At 43.2% G+C, this 24,096-nt stretch overlaps 1 protein-coding gene across 3 annotated transcripts in view; it reads right to left on the minus strand.

Annotated features, from left to right (window-relative positions):
* The window catches only part of ERG (ETS transcription factor ERG), a 147,302-nt gene extending 124,630 nt beyond the window's left edge, over positions 1-22,672 (minus strand). Inside the window, exon 1 of one of the 3 annotated variants that reach the window (XM_048071472.2) lies at positions 22,530-22,672. The gene's annotated coding sequence lies outside the window, so the exon portion shown is untranslated. Of the gene's footprint in view, positions 1-21,473; positions 21,842-22,529 lie in introns of those variants that run through there. The other 2 variants (XM_066978885.1, XM_066978869.1) reach the window with 2 other exon arrangements.
* Between the last annotated feature and the right edge of the window lie 1,424 nt (positions 22,673-24,096).

Raw genomic sequence — 24,096 nt, forward strand, 5'->3', positions numbered from 1 at the left:
TTTAGTTTTCATTGACTTCGCTTAAAAATCCTTCCACAGGAATAAAGAGCAAGTCTTTCACTGAGAACAGTGGAAGTATTCCTGTAGAGTCCGAAGAACTGGCTCTGAAGCAGGACAATCCAATGACAGATATTTACCTAAAAATACAAGTCTATTTCCATCCTCTGAAGTCAAAATCAAGTAGAGCATGTTGAAACCCTGCAGAGCAGAATACAGAACAATGTGGTATTGATGACAGGAATATTGCCAATACTTTTATTTCTTGGTGGGAACTGCTCCAAGCAAGACACTTCTTTTTCAAATTTAGGGATGATGACTTCTTGGACTTTTTTTTTTCAGGGGGAAAAAAATGCAGCTTTCATCCATCCCTAACCATCACAACATTTGAACCAATTTTGCACAACAGTTTGGTTATGAAAGGCATTGTGAGAACCAAGAGAAAAAGAAAAGCAGCACTATCACGGCTCCTCTCCCCAGTTTTGTGAACCTCTCCATGCCCCAGCGGTTCGTCAAATGCTGCTCTCACTTGATACAGGGCAGGGGCACGTTTTGCTCCAACCTGTGATGGAGTCACAGCTTCTGACTCCTAGGAGCACGTTCCGAGATCTGATGGGATATGCAAAGGCACAATGCGTATTTTAACTGCTCCTTTTGACAATGTTATGTCGTACATAAATAATTAGAGAGTCAACATAGCAGAGACCAGTATGCATGTGTCCTGCTTTCCACATGTTTCAACCACATAGGCTAGAGTCTTTTTCACTCCAGGACCAAATTTTTTAACTCAAAAAGACCCACTCATACAGAAGGATTCAGGGAGACCCATCTGACGGCATCTTTAAATGTTATACCAAGGATATCCTAAACAGGGGAGAGAGATCCCATTTTACATCTGCACTCTACTTAAACGATGGCAAGAATTTGAACTGAGGTCTGGATGTTTAGAGTTCCTTGAAAATATGTTTCCATGGACCAGTGAGGGAGTCAAATTCATGAATTTTTGAGGACAGCACAGAAAGAGCTCAGGGACAACACTTCTAATGGTCAAATTCACAACAATGCTTAAGATCTATACAGAAGAAAAACTTCATATCCTAAATATTCTAAAACAGAATTGTGGACACCCACTCATTTTTCTGGACATCTGAAACAAATGAAAGGTCACTAAATAAACATAACTAAAAGGACTGCCCATAAATATATTTACCCAAATTCTTTACCATAAAGAAAAGGAGGTTGTTAAAATAATTAAAAGCAATAATTTGGGTTTAAGAAAAAGAACTCCTTACAGAGAATTACCTATCCCTATAAATGTGCCCTTTTCTCATCTCAACTGTGGAAAAATTTGATTCTTCTGCTAACTGAACCTTCACTTATATAGGACTGCAGATTTAAACAATCACTTTGGATACCATTTACAAGCTTGTTGCAAATTAACACAAATGACACCCTCCCATCCAGCATGCTCTTCCCGCATGCACTCATGTGAATTAACAGGCAAATAGTGCACCCATCTCATAGCTATTAATTTCCATAATCACAGGAAAAATCATCCTAAGAGTATTTTCGTAGGCAGATTCCCTCCTCAGCTAACACACCCTCAGGATACATCCTGTCTTTGCAGTCATCATGCAGAACGCAAATAAGGGGCAAAAGCATAACATGTATGAGGCACTGTAGAGACAAGTAAGGAGACAATTTGTTTCTTAAAAGGTGTTCCTTACCAGAGAGAAGAAGAAGAGAGAATGGCAAAGCAAAAGGAGAATAACACATTGGCGAGCTGTCATGTCAGAAAATAAAGGGAGATAACCAAATACCCTACTTTCTGCCAGTCTCCTCTTTACTATACCCTTTAGAATAGCATAACACTAGCATACAGTCTCATTTGTCCAGTGTGTGCACAGGTTATTAAAACCAGTATGACCTTTTAAATTCTCTCATCTTGGAAAACAGCTTTTACGTTATGGCAGGGATATAGGAAGGGAGCACGACAGAGGGCATGACAGAAGTTACCATATAGCTCAGCACAGTAGAAAGGCAGCTCTGCACTACCTGCACATAGGACATTTTCTGTCTCATTAAGAAGAGGAGGCACAGCTAGCTGTGCCCATGCAGACCTTTTGAAAGAAAAGACAAACTTGCCTCATGTTTGCCAACAGATAGTATATGGTCAGGTTGTTTCATCATTTTAACCCAAAACAATTTATTTTTTTTCAGAATTTTTTATATTGTCCAATATTCCCCTTATCTATCACCATGGCCTTGATGTTGTGATGCATCAACTTTGTTTGCATGTTGGAAATAAAACAGTAGTGTTTTCTTTTGTTGAAAACACTCATGTTACTATCAGTCAGCTATTCAGAATGCTCTTAATTCTTGCTTATTGTTATTAATATAGCTAAAAGAAATGAGATAGGGACATTCCCTACTCATCTTTAGTTTTCAAGAAAATAATGTATACTTGTCATTACACTTCAGTAGTGGTGAGATATCAAGAGGAGACAAAGATAACTTTTTTTTTTTTTTTTCTCAGAACGTTCTTGGCAGCAAGAAGTACAGGTAAACTTTTTCTAAGGAGGCTGAGTAGTTTTGTTCATCCAGTCAAGGCAAGAATAAGGCCTGATTTTCAACATCTGCTCAGTACCCATCTGCTAAAAGACTCAGAATGGACAACAAGGAACACCCAAACTCATTAGTTACTTTAAATAGCTTATTTACACTTCATTAAAGAAAAATTACTCTAACCTACATTATTATGATACACATAACACTTACCCACTTACTTTACATAAACTTTAGTTTGAATGTAGCTGTTATTTTTCTGGTATTTGGCATGGAACAGATCATGAAATAAAATCAGCAGCAACATATACAAATTGAGATTAACACATACAACCTTAAAGATGCAGGCTTCCTACTAATATAGTATACAACCCGAAGAAGTTGAAAGATTGACAGAATATAGACCATTATCTGGTCCCAATTTCTTTGCTACACATTTCTTCTAGCTAACACCTTGATACATAGCAGTCTCACTGGTATACTGAGGTCTTGCATTACTGTGATGTGCCTGGATGGTTTCTTCATGGTATGAAAACAAAATGTTGTCATGAAGTCCAGCTGAATATATGTTGGGAGGGGAAAATGAAGAATACTTAATTTCCTCATTTTACATTCCTGTTCTCACATTTCCATCTGCCTGAGACTTTATCTCTTCTGCTCATCTTGAGAAAGCCACAGGGATGAAGAAAACAGGAGACAGTCAAGAGCAGGACTGGACTGTTAATCAGCAAAATAAATGAACCTATAAAACTCATATAACCTTTCAGTACATAAAGTAAAACTACTTTGGTGGTGACAGTTTAATTCTAACTACTCTCTGCCAAAGTTTCATTTTGGGTATGAATACACAGGTTGTCCAAAGGAGCAGCATATGCCCCTTCTTTCCTCATTTTGAGACACCGCTTTCAATGCACATAGTTCAAGATAAATAAGATGTTAAAGGAGATATTTATGACCTCCAGAACTCAATAAACTGCATTTACACTTATACTACTTGTCTCTTTCTGGGCTGAAAAGACCGTAAGACCTCGTGTATAGTTGTATAAATAAATGAGTATATGAAATTTAGTAACAGGAGCTCTTGTGACTCATAGGAGTCTTTGGAAAAATCCCCACTAATCTATTAATAATAAAGAATCTGTAATGCTAAAATTGCAAACCCCAGCACGTCCCTTCTTCTTAGCATACCGGAGAGACTTTTTTTTTCTCTAGTAACAGTAGCATATTCAAGACAGCATAGACTTGACACATGCCTAGCTCAAATTCTGCAGCCAGATACCTAGAATTAAGAGCATTCCCCTGCATGATGCTGGATATTCAGCAAAACTCTAAGCTCAACGGAAAAAGCCAGTATTTGCAAATGAAGAAAGTCTGAAAGTGCCTAGTACAATCAGTCAATGTAGAATTCCTACTGTTACTGGACTTGGTATTAAATTGTCTTCATTTCTTGCTGCTTCCTAATTAAAAATTCGGAGAACTACAAACAGGTATCGAAGTGCGTAAGGTACTAGATATGAAAGCTGAAACTCTGGCATAGGTGAAGGTGTTGCTGCTAGTTTGATACCAAACATTCAACTAGGAAATATTTTACAGTATTGACATTTTAGACACCATGATTAGGTTTCATAATTATACCCCACAGATAAATCAAGTACTTTCTGCTTCAAAGATTTTTTTTTCCCATGCTGCCTACAGAGATAGAGATGTTGCTGAGTGGTTACAGTCACTTGGATTACATTTCAAAGTTTTCTTTATAGGCGCTGTGTCTAGGAAAGTTGTGATCGAGCAGCACAATTCTGATACAAGGTTTGATTTCTGGAGTAAACTACACAGCCAAGAAATCCAGCAGCTCACAGAGATATGCACTCTGAACAGTACAGTCAGTCACCCTTGCACTTTAACACAGAAAATCTGTGATTGTTTTCTATTTTCCACGTTCTCCATCAAACTGTCTGTCCATTCTCCATTCCTGAGCACTGATGGGACCATTCATTCTTGCCTGGACAGACTCTCATATTTACAGGTTTCTACACTGGACAAATAATATGTCATGGAAAATGCACATTATATTTCGGCAATCATTAAAGGAACAGCGCTGTGACCGGCAGGCCTAAATTCCTTTCTTCTTTTCTTTGTTAGTCTTTATGTATGTTTTACTTTTTATACAGTGCTTCAGGCATCACTTAACAAATGATAATCTCCCCACATACAGTCACAGTACAATAAACACAGCTAGGTGGAGAAGATTCGTTTAGCAAGGAAAATGCTGCAGATCCATTTTTAGCCAACTTCTTTAAGCAAAGAGACTTGTGTGCATATGTGAGTGTCTCCTGACCTTTTCTTCCATCTGCTTAGGAATCATTTCCCAGTTTTTCCCAAATTCTGCAGAGGTTTAATAGACTTGAAAATACTGCCTTTCTTAAAAGGTGAGGGAAAGCTAAAAAAGAGCACCCTTCATTGGACACCAGAGAGCCCACCCTGGGCAGCACTGCCGAAGGGGGCTGCTTGGCTTTGCACTCAGAGGCAGCTGCTGGTGTGGCTGATCCGGATGGCTAAAAAAAAAGTTTGTCCCTCTAAGTAGGACAACCCCTTTCTGCACTCACAGTCCTCCTGCCAGCTAGGACGTACGCTTTCTAAGCCACGACATTGTGCAGCCACATGAGCACTACCTGCATGTGCTGGGGTTGTCACCCGCAGGCTCACCTGAACTCTACCTACCCCAGTAGATAGAGTTGACGTATCACCAGTAGGTTGATAGATCACCAAATCTGGATCCCAGAGGAAAGTCCTGGTCCAGCATGTGTGTAATGTTAATCTCAGAAGCAGTTTCCCTCCTCAGCATGACATCTCTCAGCAGCATTTTTCCCTTTTGTAGATGCCCGTAAGATTATAGGAACTTGGTATCTGAATTAAACCCTGTAACTTCCTGGCACGGTATTCTGGAGGTGAAAAAGCCCCTTGTTGACTGCCACGGACATTCCTGATTTGACACAGAGTTGTTAAAACATCACCAATTTATTCAGGCAGGAAATACAGTCACATCCAAAAAGACAGTGCTTTATCGAGGTGCAAGATGTACTCAGGTATCACCACAATATTAAAATACCTGATTTGGGTGAGTCACAAATTTTACCAGGTTAACAATAAAATCTAGCAGGCAGCCAAAGAAAAGTGTTAATTTCCTGGAGAACTTTAGGTTTAAGTATTCCTTACAGACAGATTCTTGATTTCTACCTAAGTTTCAGTGGGAGAAATGCTCCACATTGAATGCAAGTACCCTTTTGCCCAAAGATCAGGGCAATGCACAGATGCTGACACCTTGTTCACATGACAAAACCACTTTTTGTGGCAGCCTTATTTATTATTTGTTCTCAGTACAGCTTATGAAGAAAAATACCAGTCTAGGGGTGTTTAAAGGCATAATAAAATTGGAATCTTTAGTGAGGCTGCATGTGAAATAAAATTCACAGTGAGAATGTGGTTGGCAGAATCTACCCTCAAGAAAATTAGCTCTGTTTGCAGCTAAATAATATGTTTGCATTTGAACAAGAAGGGAAAGAATGTATTTATATTCAGATGACCTGACATATTTTCAACTTAAACAGAAATGTGTTAGCTCTATTAATGCAGGAATTTTCTTTTAAATGGGAATTATACAAGAACTAATTTTAAACTATTATTGTTTCAGTGGTGGCAGGTAGGTTAACATTCTTCCCAATCTACACGGCACCAACCTTTTCTCTCACAAAACCTTTTGACAAAAGAATAAATTACAGATGTCTACTTTTCAGCCTTTAAAAAAAAAAAAAAAATGAGCAACTAAGAGGTAGAAAATAGCCAGAGAGAATTATGACCAAATGCCACATATTAAAAAGTTCTCCACATGTGGCACAGAAAGAAACAGTCAGTTCACTACAATTGTCTGCTTAACAGGTTGAGCCTTTATCCAACTGGTAGCAATCAGGCAGGACACTAGAGTGGGCAGGAAATCTAAAATTAGGTTTTACTACCTATAATGGAGGATTTATGGGATAATTTAATTGGCAGTCTTGGGACTGAAACTCAAGGTGGGGAACAAAAACATCTTTCTGGATATACTCTATGAACCCTTCCTGTAGTGGGCTGAAAAATAAAAGCACTGGGGTAATAATCCAGAGATGTAATATCCCTTTTCTAGGGCTATGCAGGAGATGCCTGAGCATGCTCAGGTGGGGGTGTGGAGTGGGGGTGTGGTAAGCAGAGGTAGCAGCAAGTCCTGCAATGGCATAAACTGATTTTTCTTCTTTTCAGGAGAATGTGCCATGAATTGCCCTTTAGTGAAACATGTCTCCGACTGCACACGGGACAATAATCAGTTCCAGTGTAAACAGAAGGCTCTAATTCACTCCAATGCTCTTCTGACATTGCAGAGGATGAGAGCACAGAACAACAGTTTATTGACTACAGCAGATTGAACTCAACTTTGCATTCACTCACCCCAGAACAGCCATTGCCATCTGCAATATTTGCTGAGCCATTTGCACTTTTGTTGGCACATCTGTGCTTATACAGACCTGAGGTTAAACCTTAATGAAATAAGAAACATTTTCTTGCCCTCTCCCTCCTCGCCGGGAGAGCTTTGAAAGGGTTAACATTTAGTTCCCGGCTGGATTAAAGGGTTGTGCAGCTGAGCAGGGGGTAACAGGATCCCTTCTCCATCCCCATGTGGGTTCCACTGATGTCAGCACGTGCTACTGATGCATTTTCCATGGCTTATTACATTTTTTATATGGGCTTCATGCCAGCTTGGGAGGTTTGGTGAGAGGAGCACAGAGATATTGCCCACTGTCACCCAGCGAGCAGGGATGTGCTCCTGGGTGCTCTGCTGGCAGGTGATCCCCTGTTACTTTGCCAGGGCTTGTCATATTAAGGTGCTGCCCACAGTCTTGAGACACCCAATCAGCATGGATCCCCAGCTCCAAAACTGACTGAGAGCATGGAGCTAACCTGCATGGGTTACAACCTGTATTGGGGAGCACCAGAGCTACAGCGCCTTGTCAAGCACATATTCTAACTCTTTTTAATGCCTTGACCAAATCTTCAAATCTGCTCATAATTTCAGTCCTGCTGAGATTCCTTTTTTTTTTTTTCTTTTTCTTTTCTTGGCAAACCTAATATTGTTTAAAAATAACAGTCACTCACCTCTACTCCCAACTCCAGAGCCAAGGGCTACCTAACTGAAACAAAGTTTTTCTGTAACGCGATCTGCTCCATTGCAGACCCTTATGAATACACTGTGTCATTTGAAAACTGCCTTTATCTTTAAAACCCTTACACAGTCATATTCTATTTGACAGTGACAAGTTTAGAAAGGACGATAGGAGAATGTACTTACTACTATTACTTCTAATTTATCTCTGGAAATGTCAAAAGGAAATGCAAACAATCAAGTCAGTTAAACAGCCATGGGTTATTATTCTTAGAATAGCAATGACATCAAGTTATAAGCTATAGTAGATTTAAAAAAAAAAAAATTCACATTTATTTCAGAAAGTGACATGCAGGAATAGGCTGAAAAATTCCAAGGCTGTCTCAAGAATTTCTCTCAGGACATTCCAAACTTGATTGGTATGAAATGAAAAATCACAGAAACAAGGGAACAAGGGAAAACTAACAGATTCCAAAAACCAACCTTTGCAAGAGCTCTGCTGATAGCCAGCAAGTCTACACTAAAATTGGTCAGGCCATTTGGAAACCAGCCCATTGAAAAGGCTACGACACCTCCAGAAAATATGTCTAAGTAGATCTAAGTATGGCAATTTCAAGTGTAGGCTGATGTTTTTACCTTTTTCCCCTCTCCCATTTTTTGAACACTAACATCAATCATCCTTCATTGCTTGCTTTTTATATTGCTCCCCTAATCCCTTTTCTACTAAAGTGAATGAGAAAAATCCCACAGCCATCAACAGGAACAACCTTCTGCAGTTATTAAGCCATTCATGTTCCTTCAGGAAGAGGACCACCAGATAGATTTACACAGACTTCCAAGTCATTGTCTTAACTAGGATGCTGTTGATAGGTCAAGTCAGATTTCTTAAGATACTGAAAATTTCCTTTTCAGTAGATTAGTTAATTGACTTTATATTTGAAATGTTGTTTCTTCCATATTTTTTCCCCTTGGTTTATTTTTTCCACCACTGGGGCTAACACGATTACATTGCAGTGAAGAAGAAAACTTTTCTGTGTTAAATATGGCCTCTTTGTTGCCTAAACGTAAAATACATGAGAAGTTTATAGATCTTGTCAGATTCAGGGTGTGGTGCATTACACTCTCCTTCACGCAAGTGCAGCCTACATCTGTAAGTTGCTTTTTCATGGAAATACTATTCAGACAGTATTTCCATAAAAATTCACCATGGCACAGTTCTGTTTCTCTTGTCATTTGCCCAACTGTGTTCCTTCTTTGATTGGTTCTTGTTTTGAATAAGGCACAACACTCATTTTAATGAAGGGAGCAGGGGGAAATTTCCTTTCTTACAAAAGAGCAAACATCGTGCTCAATATAATATGGCTGCACGAAGCATCACTAAAAACTCATGTAGTTGTAGTCACAGTCAGAGACAGTCTGAGAGGACACTTCCACCTCCAGCTTCCCTTGCTAAAGGCAAGGCTATAACACAGCACATTGAGTCCTAAATTTAGCTTTCAGGAGAGGAGACACCAGGTCTTCTCCAGGGTTTGATTCAGTCCTGGCTGAAGCCAGTGCAAATCCTTCCACAAACATGAGCGGAGGAGTGAAGATCCAGCCTGGTTTGCCCAGGGGGGAAGAAGGGTCATAGAGGAAGGGGAAGAGGCCATCCTCAAAGGAGCAAGCAGATGGACCAGGTGGACAAATTCACTGAGGCCTTAGGACAGACAAAAACTTTTCTTTCCCTCACTAGCTCACTGAAGTCTGTCTGAGATTCAAACTTTCAGAAAACAAAACTACTTCTCTTGCAGAAGGCAATTCTGGGGACAAGACAGAAAGGATCACAGGCTGTCCTCATGAACCTGCCCAGCCCTGCACCATCAGCAGGGGAAGGAGAGCCAGATGGACTTCCTCACCCAGGTGAGGGTCCCTGAGACACGCTGGAAGACCTGCACTGCTCCTGGTTGGAGGATGAGCTGGGAGCACCCACTGCAGCACCCAGACAAGGCAACACAGGGCCAGGGCTCCCAGCATCACACCAGGGTGAGCCAAAATGCTGTCCCTGCGACTGTATCCACCCAGCTCCACATCACTGTGCTCTGGTGTGTTCAAAGGGCATTTTGGCCATGCTTTCCAAACACAAATACTAAATTATTATTTTAAATGATGGGTTTCATATTCTCTGAAGCATTTGCCCTGCACTGAGGCTGAAAATGGACAGCCTGTGGTCTCTTTTATGAAATTGTTTTTATCCTTTTGGAACCTAAGTGGTAAACCACTAATGGCATGAGCATTTTTCTCATTATCAGTTACAACGTTAATGATTCTTATTTAAGCAAGCAGTATTTTAAAACAATTTAGGCTTACATGTTCAGTTGTTAGACCTCAGGCTGTTTATTGTGCCTCCTCTTAAGAAAGTTCTTTCATTATGTTAAATGGAAGAGGCACTTTCAAAACTATGCAGTAATTTGCATCAGTAAACACCTTCAGGAACTTGTTGCTACAGTGTCTTAGGGCTGGCTTATTTTCCAGATTCTTTACCCAAAAGTTCAGTACACTCCAGTGCCCAGGTCTGATTGAAAAAAGCTAAATAATCAATTAAAACTGTGGTCTATCAGCTGAAGAAAGGACAGACTTTAACCCCAGTGCTAGTACTGAGCTCTGCTTTGCTGTCTTGTGCAAATTACTCAACCTGCTCTTAGAAAACAGTAACTGAAACAAAGGGTTTCAAATTTGTTTGCCCTAACCCTCCAGCCACAACATGGTGTTAAGTCATCTCTCCACTTCCAGCAGCCCACAGCCACCCAGGCATAGACCAGAACAGGCCATAGATGTTTGTTTTTTTTTTAAGCCGGGAGCATAAGGGACTTTTGTTCACTGCCCTTTTTCCTCAAACCCCATCCCAATGCTAGTGCTGAGAAAGATGGAGACACCGTTGCACCTAACAAATGGCACTCAGGGAGAAGTATCCAAGGTTGAAATGGAAATGGGCAAGTTAGGAGGAGTAGAAAACAAAGCATAAAGACTCCGGCACCAGAAAATCAAAGCATATTCGTAAAACAACAGCCCAACATTTTGAAAAGTATGGAGCATGTATTATAAAGTGGTTGCCAAAGGGTTGCTGTCATCTCCAGGAAAAGCAAGCATGCCACAGATATTTCCTGCACACACTGATCCTGGGGGAACAGTAAAAGTTGGTTATTGCACAGAGCTACTCTAAATGTTCTCACTTTCATAATACACACGAGTGTTTTCTCACTGCATCCATTTTTGTTCAAACCCATTGGTGGGCAGCATACCTAACTCAGCTTTTGTTTAAGTTCTTATGTTCTTCCAAGGTAATTGGCCCTATGGGACTTTAATCCAAATGGTGTGTATCTTTGTAGGGACCTTGTAGAGGTATTTCTAAAGTTTAATGGTCTCCTGAATTACTACTTTCCTCCCACTGTGAAGGAAATGGGCTTGCCGCCGTCCATTTCCCTGTAGCATTCATTACCGCTAGCAACATGGACGTAGAGGCAGCATCCCTTAGCCCATCCTGTGCTTTGAAAACACAAGAAAGAAGAGGCAAAGTATTCATCCACTTTAATGGAGGAAGACTTGCTCCACACTGATTTGATCAAGCTAAGGGTCCCTCCCCTCTTATGCAATTACCGAAGGTCCATGCGTTTGAGCTCACACCAGGGGCAGCACAGCCCGCTGGCACAGGGCGGATGGCTGGCACAGGCATGTACCTGCCAGCAGTGTGAGAATGTCAATCTGTCTGTGTGGGGCTATTTCTGCCTTTCTCGTGCAATCATTTCTCAGACCACTTTCTAATGTCTTCCAGACCACCAGCAGCCCGCAGACCATATGTTGAGTAACACTGCCGTAGACTAACTGGTTAATGAGTTACTCTCACAGCCTGCAATAAGGCTCCCCTTAGGAGCTGGTAGACATTGCATTGCCTGCCAGCAGGCATAGTCAAGAACTGGCTCTCAACGGCTGTCAATACCTAATTTAAAATGCTTGTAATTATAACACTACAACAGTAACATTTTGTTTACCTAAAAGCCAAGTTCTTCATTCATTCCTCCTTCCCCCAGGCAAATTACAGCCAGGCACATACACACAAAAAGATGGGGGTAAAGTTTTAAAAACTTTAGGTAGACCTTCAGTTTACAGCAGTGGAAAAACACTCAGGTGCGGCATAGCTAAACCTGGCACATCACCAGCTGAACCCCTCTGCTGTACCCTATGCTAAAAACAGAGGGATCCTGGGCACTGAGGTGCTGCTTCTTCCCTGTGTGAGTTCATCTTTTGAAACTGTTACCGTGCTGCTGAGAGCCAGCACACTGGCTGTCTGATCATGGAAAACTTCTAGCCAGTACCAGCTCCAGTCAAAAATTGCAGTTTAAAGTTTCCCCATGGCACCTTCAGCTCCATACCACACTATGTGAGCAGGGCTGAGAAGGGAGGTCTGTCTTCATGTCTATTTACCGTATCAGACTAGTGACAGTCTTGCATGTCCCAAGCCTGTGGTGGTTTTCCTCCCTCTTCTTGCCTGCTGACATGGTCTGTCTCACTAAGAAAAGGAGCTGATGCATGAAAGGTGATGCGCTTTGGCTGTAAATGTCATCATATCGAAAACACCTTTCAAATTTAGAACAGAAAAAATAAGATTCCCCTGTGATAGGAAGCTACAGGGTCCTGTGAGGAATTAAATTAGGAGACCTTGACAGCAAATCTTCCCTGAATCCTTGCTGCCAAGGGACTGGAAGGAGGCCAGAGACTGAGCAGGAGGTAAGCAGGTGTATGACCCAAGTCTCCTCATCCAGGAAAGATGAATCCACACAGGGAAAGTGGAAACACTCTGAGTTCATTCAAGGGAAATTCTACCAATAGGAAAAGCAGTGCTTGTTTCCTGTGGTAAAAAAGACAGTGCCTTTAAATTCTGTAGTAGCTGGGGGGACATGATGACACACTAAGGCTTTAGGAGCTCGCCACAGGGAAAATACTTCTACTGTCTCCCAGGCCCAGTGGAAACATCAGGGAGAAACTGTTGAGCTGAACGGTTCTGCACTTCCCCCAGAAGCCAACAAAGAAGCTTTAGCCACTTTGGCAAGGTCGAGCTTTCATCTACTGAACACCATTTCAGAGTTTTCAAATTCTTTCATGGGTTATTCTGGAATGGAGGAGGAAGAGGCATGTATGGGTTGGTGTTGTGTTGTTTTGTTGTTCTTTTTTCCCCATGTAAAAACAACTGAAAATGGTAAATATTTTAAACATGCTTGTTGATTTTTTTTTCAAGAGATTAACTAGTCCAAAGGAGAACAACAGGACTGACAAACATGCAGATGTGATGAAGTACACCACTCATTCTCAGTTTTGTTGGACCGGCCAGGCTATGAGACAGGAGTTTAAAAATTCAGCATCACCTACTTAGCTGTGAGTGACTTTTTGTGAAGATTTTTGCCTCACTAGTCCTTCCCCTGACTACCCACTGAACAATGCAATAAATAAGGAGGAGTCAAAGTCCACAGCCGGCACAGAAGAGCCAAGCTCAATTAACTTCACCGTGAGCCTGCTGGCACAAGGATATTATCATCATCTCACATGCACATCAACAGTACCACTTCAGGATCTTGGTTGCCAGTGATGATTTGTTTCCTCGCAGGTCCATAAACATTGACGGCTTACGTCAATGTGGTTTCAGGCTCATTTTTAGCTCAGACCACTCACTTTGCACGGTCCAAGAGGAACCCAGAGTCGATGGTCAAAAGGAGTCTCACTGTGCTCTGCACAAGTTTACTGATCAGAAGTGTACTTCTGCAGAGAAGTGAGGATGCAGGGCATCAGGGGATGAGGATGAGGGAATCAGGGCAGAAAGCTCAACAGAATTCATCCAACCGTTCACAGACAGGAACTGGGAATCACACTTTTCCACTACAAATGTTAAAACTATCCAAACCCAAATCCCCTCCCCACAAAATCCAAATGCCTTCTTTCTATTTTCCCTGGTGTTAAACATATGTTACATATGCATTACAAAACTTGCACACAATTTGTCCGGTTTTGAAGCAAGGACTGAAGTGCAGCAAACACACATTTCTGCTTTCCAAGAGAAGTGCCAGAGAAAGTACTCTATTTTTGTAAGAGTTTAAAGGGCATGGTCAGAGAAGTGACTATGTAAAAATGGCACCTTTTCATCCAGCAGATCTGTTCCCAGTGAGTATTCTGACTCATGTCTGCTTACTTTAGTGACCAAAATAGATTTTTACTACTTCTCACTCCTCTTTAGCCCTGCAGAACCAACACAGCAAGTGGGGAGTTATATAAATCCTACACTGGACCAAAACCCACGGGAACTTGTGAGCAGCACATGAGGTGCAGGAGCGAGGGCTGGATGTGCCTCCGAGGGTGGCTGCAGGGGCAGCACCGCGGTCCATCATTTTTCCTGCCCTGTGCCACACACAGCTTATCACAGAGGGTGTTGATAACCAAACGGGATGGGAGAGGAGGAGAACTCCCCTTCCCTCTGTCCCCACAACCAGCAGTAAACCTGACCCTGCAGCATCTCCGCTCTGTGCTCCTGCAGCCAAGGCCAAAGTTGGACTCTTGGAGATTTCATCCTTGTATCCCTGGTGTATCACCTGTATGGGTGTATCACCTTTCCTTCACTTTCCTTCATGAGCATAATGGTCACTTGATAGAAAGCAGGGTGTATTCATTCCTAACTTATTCTAATGATAAAAAAATACAGTTAATGTTTTTGTGTTTTGGTGTTTGTTTTTTTCTATTTTTTTCAAATGGAGTTAAAAAGAGACAGCCATGCAGAAAGCATGAAAAGGCTTTCCAATGCTATTTCTAATGCTTCTATCACTGGTGATAAAAATGGACAGTAAAAAGTGTGTGACAGTAAAAATGAAACTGTTATGTACCGGGTCAACTTTAAAATGAAAATAATAAATAGCAATAAGATTAATTCCCAGTCAGACTGTAAAACATTCATTTGGTCTCTCTGCTGTACTTTTATTTATGTTTTTCATTCTGTCTCCCTAAGATCAGCTGCTGGAGCCTGGCTCAATCCCTGGACGCAGAACTCAGTGCAGTTAACTGCAGACAGCTGATGGCCAAGACACCTAGTGACACCAGCAGCAGTCCCACCTCAGCTGATGGACAGAGGCTGCCTTCCCAGGGACTTTCCCAGACTGACATGATTGTCTCAGATTGGCAAGATTAACCTGTCCTCCGGCTAGGGAGGGAGCTGACACAATTACCGTCCACTAGTTGCTAGGTTTTTAGATGGCTACAGCTAGGTGAGGTGAATCCTATACTCACAAAGCAGTTTTTCTTGTTCACTACAGCAAATTTGACTTCTCTGCATAGAAGGTGGACGAACCCAAATCTCAGATTTCTCTGCACTCTTCATTTCAAGAGCGTGATAAATTGCTTCAGTGACATGAAACGTTGGTTGTGCCTACTAAGAGGTGCTCTTTGTGGTTTCAGGATGTTGACATACATATTGGTGACAGATGATTTGGCTTGTCCTGATTGCTAGAGATACCAAGCATGTTACAGACTGTTTGCTATAAATTCATAAAAATACCAGAGAACTTATAAACACTGCAAAGGAATGAAAAGTACTGATCCGAGTTCCCAGTTTCACATTCTAAGCAAATATAACGAAACTGGGGAAAAGGCAAAAAATGCCTACCAGTCTTCATTTGATTTCAAATTCTCTTTTTTTTTTTTTTCTTTTTCAAACCTGCTTTTAATGCCACAGGCACAGACCTGTGTCTAAAACTCTGTAAAGCTTTGAAGAGCCAACTACAGTCAGAAAAATCAGTGCGACAGTAGTTCTTTGGAGAAATGATTGGTAACTTTTCCCATACCTGCTTCACATGGGTCCTGCAAATCAGCTTCTTTTTCAAGCAACGTTTGCAGTTTAGTTTCAGCACAAGTTGTTATGCAATGTATTAATGTTACTTTTGTAGTTATACTATAAATCTTTTCTGTATAATTTGTGAACTCTATAGAGAACAGTCCATTTTATAAACAGAACTTTAAAACACCAGGTTTAAAATTTATTACAGAGTTCATTCAGAACTGACAAAGACTTCTTAGAAAACTGAATTTTGCTTCAGACTTCCCTTCTGTATAGCTATTAAGCTTTTTTTCTTTTTAAAGACCTTTTAATTGTTTTAATTACACAGAAAATAAAAATATAATCAATGATAGAAATGATTTGTCTAAAGTATATTTTCTTCAATTGACATGTTTGTTTGGTTTTTGTGCTCTCATTACATAACAGCAATTTGCAAAGGTACTTTGTGCAGCTCAGTAAATCTGTATTATTTTTACACATACAGTCAAATGTACTAAAACAAATCACACACTAACTGCATACAGTACAACTATTAAATGTCAAAAAATGTATGTGACTTCTTGGAAAAGTGTGCTTCTGACAAATCACATCAAAGATATTGCATACATCCATGCTTAATAAGCTGAAAACTAAGTAATAAACTCAATGCAAAGTCAGAAGACATTATGAAAAGTGCAAACTGGTAAACCTACATGACTTACAAATTAGAAGAAATCGATCAGATTTTGCAAAATATTTTGCTGAATATTGCAAACCTCTTGCTAGTCCTAGCCCACCACACTCAGCAGTAGAAAAATGAAAAAGAAACATTCCGATGCACATTTACTAACAGCCCAGTGTTAGGAAAAATAGACCCTTACAGACCACTTGTAGCATGGTATAATGCAGAAGTATAAGAAGCTTACTCAGCAGGCAGCATATTTGGGATGAGGGGAGGTTAATGGAGAAGAGTATCTTCTCCTGACCCTCTTGCACCTGCACAGCCTTAGTTCAGGACTGTTGCTACCACCCGGCTGCATCCCAGCTAGCAGCCCAAGTGTTGCAGGAACAGCCCTGACCTCCTCACTGGAGTTGAAGGTGTGTGTGTTAGCCACTGACAGCATTCCCTGACTTGGTAGCGATGCACCCCAAGACCTTCGTGCTGCCCCATCCAGTCTGGTTCCAAGAGTTGCTCTCAAGCAGTGGCTGGCCCTTCAGCCAGGGCAAAGTCCAACAGACTTTTTCTCCTGTTCCTGTTTCTTCGTGAGGTGAAAAGAAAACAAGCCTGTTTCATTACAGACCTCCTGCAGAAACTCGAAAACTTGGGTGTCTAAACTACATCATTGATTGAAACCACATTTGAGCTTGTATTTGCTTAACTTGCCCGATGCAGTACTGCAAAGTCTGCCGGTGCTGATCATTTCCTACAAACCAACCCTTTTTTTAAGTCAGCAGCTAATTAGGTATGTGTAGTTCAAAGCCACAGACTACCTGACAAATTCAGAAGATCTGAAACACAACAGAAGTTGAGATTCATTTGCATGAGCAGCGTTTTGAAAGGGGCAGCTGCTTTTTAATGCTCTACCAATATTACACAGCGTCTGAGCAAACAGGCAGTCTGAGGGCTTCTCTCTGCTGGAAGGATCAGCAGCAGCACAGCATCGCTTAGCAGATAGTAAGAAGGCTGAAAGCAATGCTACTGTCAAGACATTTTAATAAGCACCTGGATATCGTATCACTTAGTGTGCACATTAAAACAAATCAAAACAAAAGATCACAATTCAACAGCAAGCCCTGGCTTTCCAACCCGTTGTGCACAAAAGCAAGCTCCCAGACATGAGTGGTCACACGGAGTTCAGCTGAACAGCTTGTGTGGCTGCAAGCTGAGGCCCTTCCTCTCGAACCCCTGTCTATCAAAGTGTGTTGTATCTCCAGCTAAAATGAAAACACATGTTTATTGTTTTCTCTTTGGGCAGACAATTAATATTTATATGATGCTTTATCAAACAAAAAAATAACTATCTATTTTGTTCCTGGAATAAGTTTTTCTCATTGGAATGAAGTTGTGCCAAGGAGGGATTTCATCTGATGCAAGCAGCATGCAAGAACAATCCACTTCCCATGAGAGCTTTCCAAATTAAAAAGCGGTGTTTCAGAATGTGCCACAGAAAAGGTAAGCTCATGAAAACAAACGCTACACCATAGTCTCACACTCTGTCAAAGAAAAAGTGCCACTGAGGTTAACAGGAGATACACTTACAACAGAAGTGCGGGAAGCAGACTGTGCAAACGGCATGTTTTCTCTAGATCAAATATCATTTTAGCTCTTAAACAACATAAAAACCTCTCACTGCATACATTTTAGTTTTTGTATATACACCAATTAACATGGACATGCACTACATCTACAGCATAATAAACTCTTTGCATTTCATTGTGAAATTGCTGTTTCTCATATTCAATCAAGCCCTCCAGATTATACACATACCACTACATATAAATAGAAGAGGTTAAAATGGAGTTTAAATATAACAGATATGTCCGCAACTCCATATTTAGATATACCCTTCAATTTTTTTTTCTTTTGCCTGCTTTTTAGTGACATTTAAATTTAGCAAAGTAATTTGAGACTGCCAGTTTTCTACCTAAACTAGTTAACAACACTGTGAAGGAAATACATTAGATCTTCTCCATTTACTTCATTACATTCAAAATGCCAAAGTAACACAAATTCTTGTGACTCAAGCCTTCAGCCCGGGCGAAAGACAAAGTGATGCTCAACTTTACAGGGAAACTTGCTTGACTAAAAGTGCATGACCAGAGCCACACTGGGAAATCAAAAATATTCTAGTGGCTGTGAAAGTGGCCTGTTGTGGGCACAGTGAAAACCAGTGTGGTATTATTGCACACAAGGTAATTCTTGCAAACCAAGGCAAACATCATTGCAATACAGGCTGAAAATATCACCAACAAAACCTTTTTTTTACTTTTTTAACAAACGCATTTAAAATCAACTGTATGGGAAAGCTGCATAAACTAATCCCTGGCCTACCTTTGCTGTGCAGCAGGACAACACGGTATGCAGCACTGGATGCTCAAGCCTAAGCCTGCACCAGAGCCCATAGCTGGTAAGGATCAGGCCCAAAGAGCCCTCTCTGACCATACCCCCATGTCAGCAACTTCCACCTAGAGTTCAGGCCAGAGACTTTTACAAAACTGTTTGCATGATTAAAAGAAATATTGTTGACCCTACAGCTGTCTTTTCCCCCAGAAATAACATATTCACTTAAAAGAAAATAACAAGGCTCATGATAATGAAAAAGAGGAAAGAAAGAAAGAAAGAAAGAAAGAAAGAAAGAAGGAAAGAAGGAAAGAAGGAAAGAAAGAAAGAAGGAAAGAAGGAAAGAAGGAAAGAAGGAAAGAAGGAAAGAAGGAAAGAAGGAAAGAAGGAAAGAAGGAAAGAAGGAAAGAAGGAAAGAAGGAAAGAAGGAAAGAAGGAAAGAAGGAAAGAAGGAAAGAAAGAAAGCCAATAGGTATTTCAAGGGAAAGGGTTCACTTCTGCCCAAGAGTTTTAAATGATTTTGTTGTTACCTGCTAATAACTCAAGTGTTTAGTAATGCAGAGGCAAGGAAAGGAAGGAAATATAATGTAACATTTCAGAGCTACCAGATGCCAATAGCACTGCAAAAGCTTTTCATGTGTTTTTGAACCTCTGTGGAGGGCATATAATGAAGAGGAGAAACCGTTGCATACACGGACCTCAATTAAGCAGTCAAAATGAACTGCTCTGCAGAAGGAGAACCAATGCAATTAGCCTCAAACTTGGCTAGAAAAGCACTGGTGCTCTGTAGAGGGTGCAAGGGGAGAGGATTTGCCTCATCGGTAGCTAGGTATTTTGCCCATGTGATGTTGTTCAAACCAACTGGACTACAAACAACCATCAGGGGATTTTGTGTTTGTTTACACAGCTCCATGCGTGCACAGAAAACAAACTTCCCCCAGAAGAGCAGGTAGGACAGACACATCCACATTGCAAAGGCGAAAATACTGTTCTTTGGGGGGTGTAATCATAAAACGAACACTAGCAATTGTGTTAGCATTCAAACTGCAATTTCAGATAGAAAAGGGCTAGCCTGTTAATGTACAAATGATTGTACTTGCGATCAGAGACACTACTTCTGAATTTGTAACAATCTGTATTTTAAGCTTATGGCTCGTATCACTACAACTGCTCAATGGACTCATACGCCCCAATTGCGTTGGCGTTTGACAAAGAGCTCAAACTTAGTTTAAAATAGAGAGAAAAGCCCCGTGGTTCATGCTGCTTATAAACCATTGGAAGAAAAATAAGCCTAATAGATGTCTATTAGAACATATCTTCAGGAATCAAATCTACATAAATTATAAGCCAAACAGAGTAACACCTCAGGAGCAAAAAGTCCAACTAATCACATCTAGGACTCATACTGACAGATCATTTATAAAATTCCTGCAACATGTAACTCTATCCAGCACTATAGGATTTGTTTAACTTTGGGGACTCAATTGTGGGAGGTGGGGACAGATGCTATTCAAAGCTCTAAATCCTGAAATGCTTTTGGAGGTAGTGATTTTTTTCTTGCAAATTTTTTTCAAAGAACTGTACAGCATGTTAGCCATTGTTTGCCTACATACATGCACGAAAGAAAATAAGAGCTGACTTTACCCTTTCAATACACACTTTTTTTAACGTCCTTTAAAAATAGGTAAGATAATCAATATCAAAATATATTTGTCCTACATAAGTATGGCTTAGTTTGTTTAGCCTTTATTTATTTCCATTTAATTAGGAAGTTGTCAAACAATGTCTAAAGACCCTTTTCTTGCTTGCTTTCCATATCACTCAGGTGTGTTTGAAATCACACACCTGATGCATATATCCTGATGAAAGGTTACATTTCATGCCCTATTGAGAAGCTGTCTTTGTCTACCTCACTTATTTCAATGAAACCAGGGAAGCGGTTAAAGGGTTAAACCAAAGGAATGTGACATTTCTCCATGTGCAGTTCAGAGACCTGTCCTGGTTTTCCTAATGGACTCAAAATTACACGAGTAGAATGTGATTTCCAAACTATTACTTTAGAGCTGAAGCGGAGAGTGTTAATTTGGAGAATGACACTTTGAATACAAATAATTAAAAAAAAAAAAAAAAGTGTTTATTTATACTGCGGGTTCCCTGTAAAGGCAACAATGAATGGAAGTTTATGTTAGCCAGAACTTGCAACTTCAGCTTTTGCAAATAAGATTATGCACACTCCAAAGTCTACAGGAAAGTCATCTGGTCACCAAAGTAGAGCTCTGCTTATTGTATCGAGGCGCTTGCTCTAAAAAGTGCCACAACCACCTCCGACCCTCATCGGACCAACTCAGGTAACCGAAGGTTCTCCTACATCCAAGAACCAGCCAGCTTTTAGAAAAGGCAGTCTCGGTGTTAGTTAATTGAATGACGAACTGCTGAAAGAATTAGAAAGGCACCAACGCCGCTATAACAAACCAGGAAAAGAAAAAAAAAAAAAAAAGGATAAAAAAAAAAAAAAGTGTGGAGGGGTATTTCGGAGCCTGACACCCGACGAGACAGCAGGCAAATGCCTTAAAACGAAAGTGTCACCGCACTAAAATAAAGCCGGCGGGGAAGGGAAGGGCAAGTTTGCGCAACCGGCGCCCGCAGGAGGATGCTCGGCTCCCGCTGCCGCCCCGACCCCCGGCCTCGGGGTGCCGCAGCCCCTCGCCCCCCTCCGCCCCTCGCTGCCCCCCGTACCCATCTGCCCCCAGCCACCCCTCATCCCCCGACCCCATTCCCGCCCCGTCGCGGCCCCCCACCGCCGGGACACGTCCGAGCGGCCGGGGGCAAGGACTTACCGGGCCGGGCAGGGGTCGGGGGACGGGCGGGGATGGGGCGGGAGGGGACGGGGCCCGGACGGGGCGGCCAGGGGGTAAAGAGGAGGAGGAGGGGAGGGGGGAGGAAGGCAGCGGCCGGCGGCAGCGTGAGCGAGGAGGGAGTGAGCGAGCTTGGGGCTGGCGGAGCTGCGGAGAGCAGTGAGTCACTGGAGTCGGGCCGGGCTCAGCCCATAGCGCTGGCCCCGGGCTCGGTGCGCCTCTTCGTTTCTCCAATCGCCGAGCGGGGCAGCTGCTGCTCCCCGCCGCTCCCCGCCGCTCCCCGGCTCCCCCGCCGCCGTCGGGGCGGCCCCGAGCTGCCCGCCGGGCACCGGCACCTCCCGGGCTGCGGGAGGAGGCGGCGGGGACCCCCCTGACCCTCCCTCCGCAGCCCTCCGGAGCCCTCCCCCGGGCGCCCCCCGCTCCGCACGGGGGGGGGGAGGGGGGGGGCGGCAGGGGCCGGGCGGAGCTGGAGGTGAGCGGGACCGGCGAGGGGAGGGAACGGGGCGAGAGGGGCTCGGCGCGGCTGCTTGCTCCTCCCGGGGCCGTTTGGACGGGGCAGAACAAGAGTGCGGGTCCTGGGGGGACCCGACGTGAAGCCTACGCCTGGCCTCTGCCCAAATGGCTCCGGGGTGCAGAGAAATAAAGAGGGAGCAGGGAAATTGAAGGACAAGCGCAGGGTGCGGGCAACGCCTCAAGCCGGGCTCTGGAGAGGGGATGGATGGAGAGGGGCCGCACCCGGAGCGGGGAGCAGCCTTGGGCCCTGGCAGGGCGCTCACCTGGCACACGCACAACACACGCAGCGCACACTCACGCAACACACGCAGCGCACACGCCAGCGGGAAGCCCGGCGGGAGGAGGCAGGACCGCGGCGGTGCGCCCCGTCCCGTCCCGTCCCGTCCCGTCCCGTCCCGTCCCGTCCCGTCCCGTCCCATCCCATCCCATCCCATCCCATCCCGTCCCATCCCATCCCATCCCATCCCGTCTCGTCCCATCCCGTCCCGTCCCGTCCCGCCCGCTCGCCGCCCCGGGGCTCCTTACCGGGGCGCCGCTCCTGCCCGCCGCCGCGCTGCCCCGGCCTCCCTCGGGCACGCCTCGACCCCCGCCGGGCCTCCGGGCATCGCCCTCCGCCCGGTCACCCCGGCGCTTCTCAGCCAGCGGTCAGCGCCGAGAGCCGGCGTACAATGCAGAGAACCCGAGTACTCCCTTAATTAAAAAAAAAAAAAAAAAAAAGATATAAAAATAAATAAAAAAAAATTAAAAGCGTCTCAGTTTTTAAAGCAGAACTACATAATGTATTAATTGGTTGCTATTAGCATGCAGTTTTATTGAGCATAGCACACAGAAGTCTGATTGTGAGCGAGGAGTGTTTTCAATGAAAGTGGAGTTATTTTAGCTGCAGACATGTTTACATTTCTGTGGTTTAGTCTATAACTTTCTCTTTTTCTTGCTTCAGAATTCTGCTCCATGAAGCAAAGCCCTTAGCTCCCAGACATTCCAAAAAGTCTGCCAAAATAATAGAAAAAAAAAAAAGAGAGAAGAAATAAAAAAAAAAAAACACACACAGAGACCCCCAAGTCTGGGTCAGGCTCAGGGCTGGATATGGGCAGAGTGAGCATACCCCCTCCTCACTCTCTCTCCAGTCGAAAAGCCTTCAGGGCTCCATTTCCTGTTTTTAAGGAAAAAATAAAGCGGGTCTAGGACTGATTTTAGACACTGCCTAGACCAGGGCTGGTGGGTGCCGAGGACCTTTAACTCTCTCGATGCCAAAGGGTACCAGGTAGTGCGCCGATCACAGCAGACCACACGCTCCCTTACTTCCGAGAACTGCCCTGGGAGCACAGTGGCTTTGGACCACACTGCCTTCGGGTCTAAGAATATGACCTGAAGGTCCTGAGCAACAACCTGGTCCACGTCCAGCTAAGGTAAGCAGAGCAAAGAGCCAAAACGCTCCACAAGTGGGACCTGCTGGAGCAGCACCCACCTATGGCAATCTCCCAGAGAGCCCGCGCAGTCCCTTCCCTGCGGGTCAGGGTGCAGGGATGGGGAACATCTCGCTTCCCTCCTTACCTGCCCCTGCTATAGATAGATGGCGTCGCTCCTGTGGCCTGAGAGAGTGGGTGTGAAAACATCCCGAGCTCTCAGGCATTAAGTCCACAGCTTAGGAAAATCAAAACGGAGCAGTTTGGTTAAAATTAGGAACATGAGCTGGTGAATGAAGCAAGAAGCTCGCGGACACCTCCCCACAAAACTACCAAGTCGAGGTTTCCACTTAGAGGCTTGCTAGGTTATTATATAAATAGAAACAGAACGATCAGAATAAAGCATCCCTGTAATGAAGGGCTGTGCCTTCAGCCAGTCGGGGAAAAAACACGGAGAGGTGGCAGGACAGAGGATGCTGCTGCAGGAGCAGCAAGGACCTGGCTGCTGTGGCCCCGGGGAGGCCTCACACATCCCTGCCCTGAGCATCCTGCCCTGGAGCAAGACAGAGCCTCCAGTGGGGCCAGAAAAAATAAAGCCAGGCTTCTCAGCCAGCCATGAAGCCATGCCCCCCCCTGCCCCCAACACTTGCCTCTCAAGCTTGTCCCAAGCATTTTTAGGTACCCCC

The sequence above is a fragment of the Anser cygnoides genome, chromosome 1 (assembly GCF_040182565.1).
Source record: "Anser cygnoides isolate HZ-2024a breed goose chromosome 1, Taihu_goose_T2T_genome, whole genome shotgun sequence".
Taxonomy (NCBI): domain Eukaryota; kingdom Metazoa; phylum Chordata; class Aves; order Anseriformes; family Anatidae; genus Anser; species Anser cygnoides.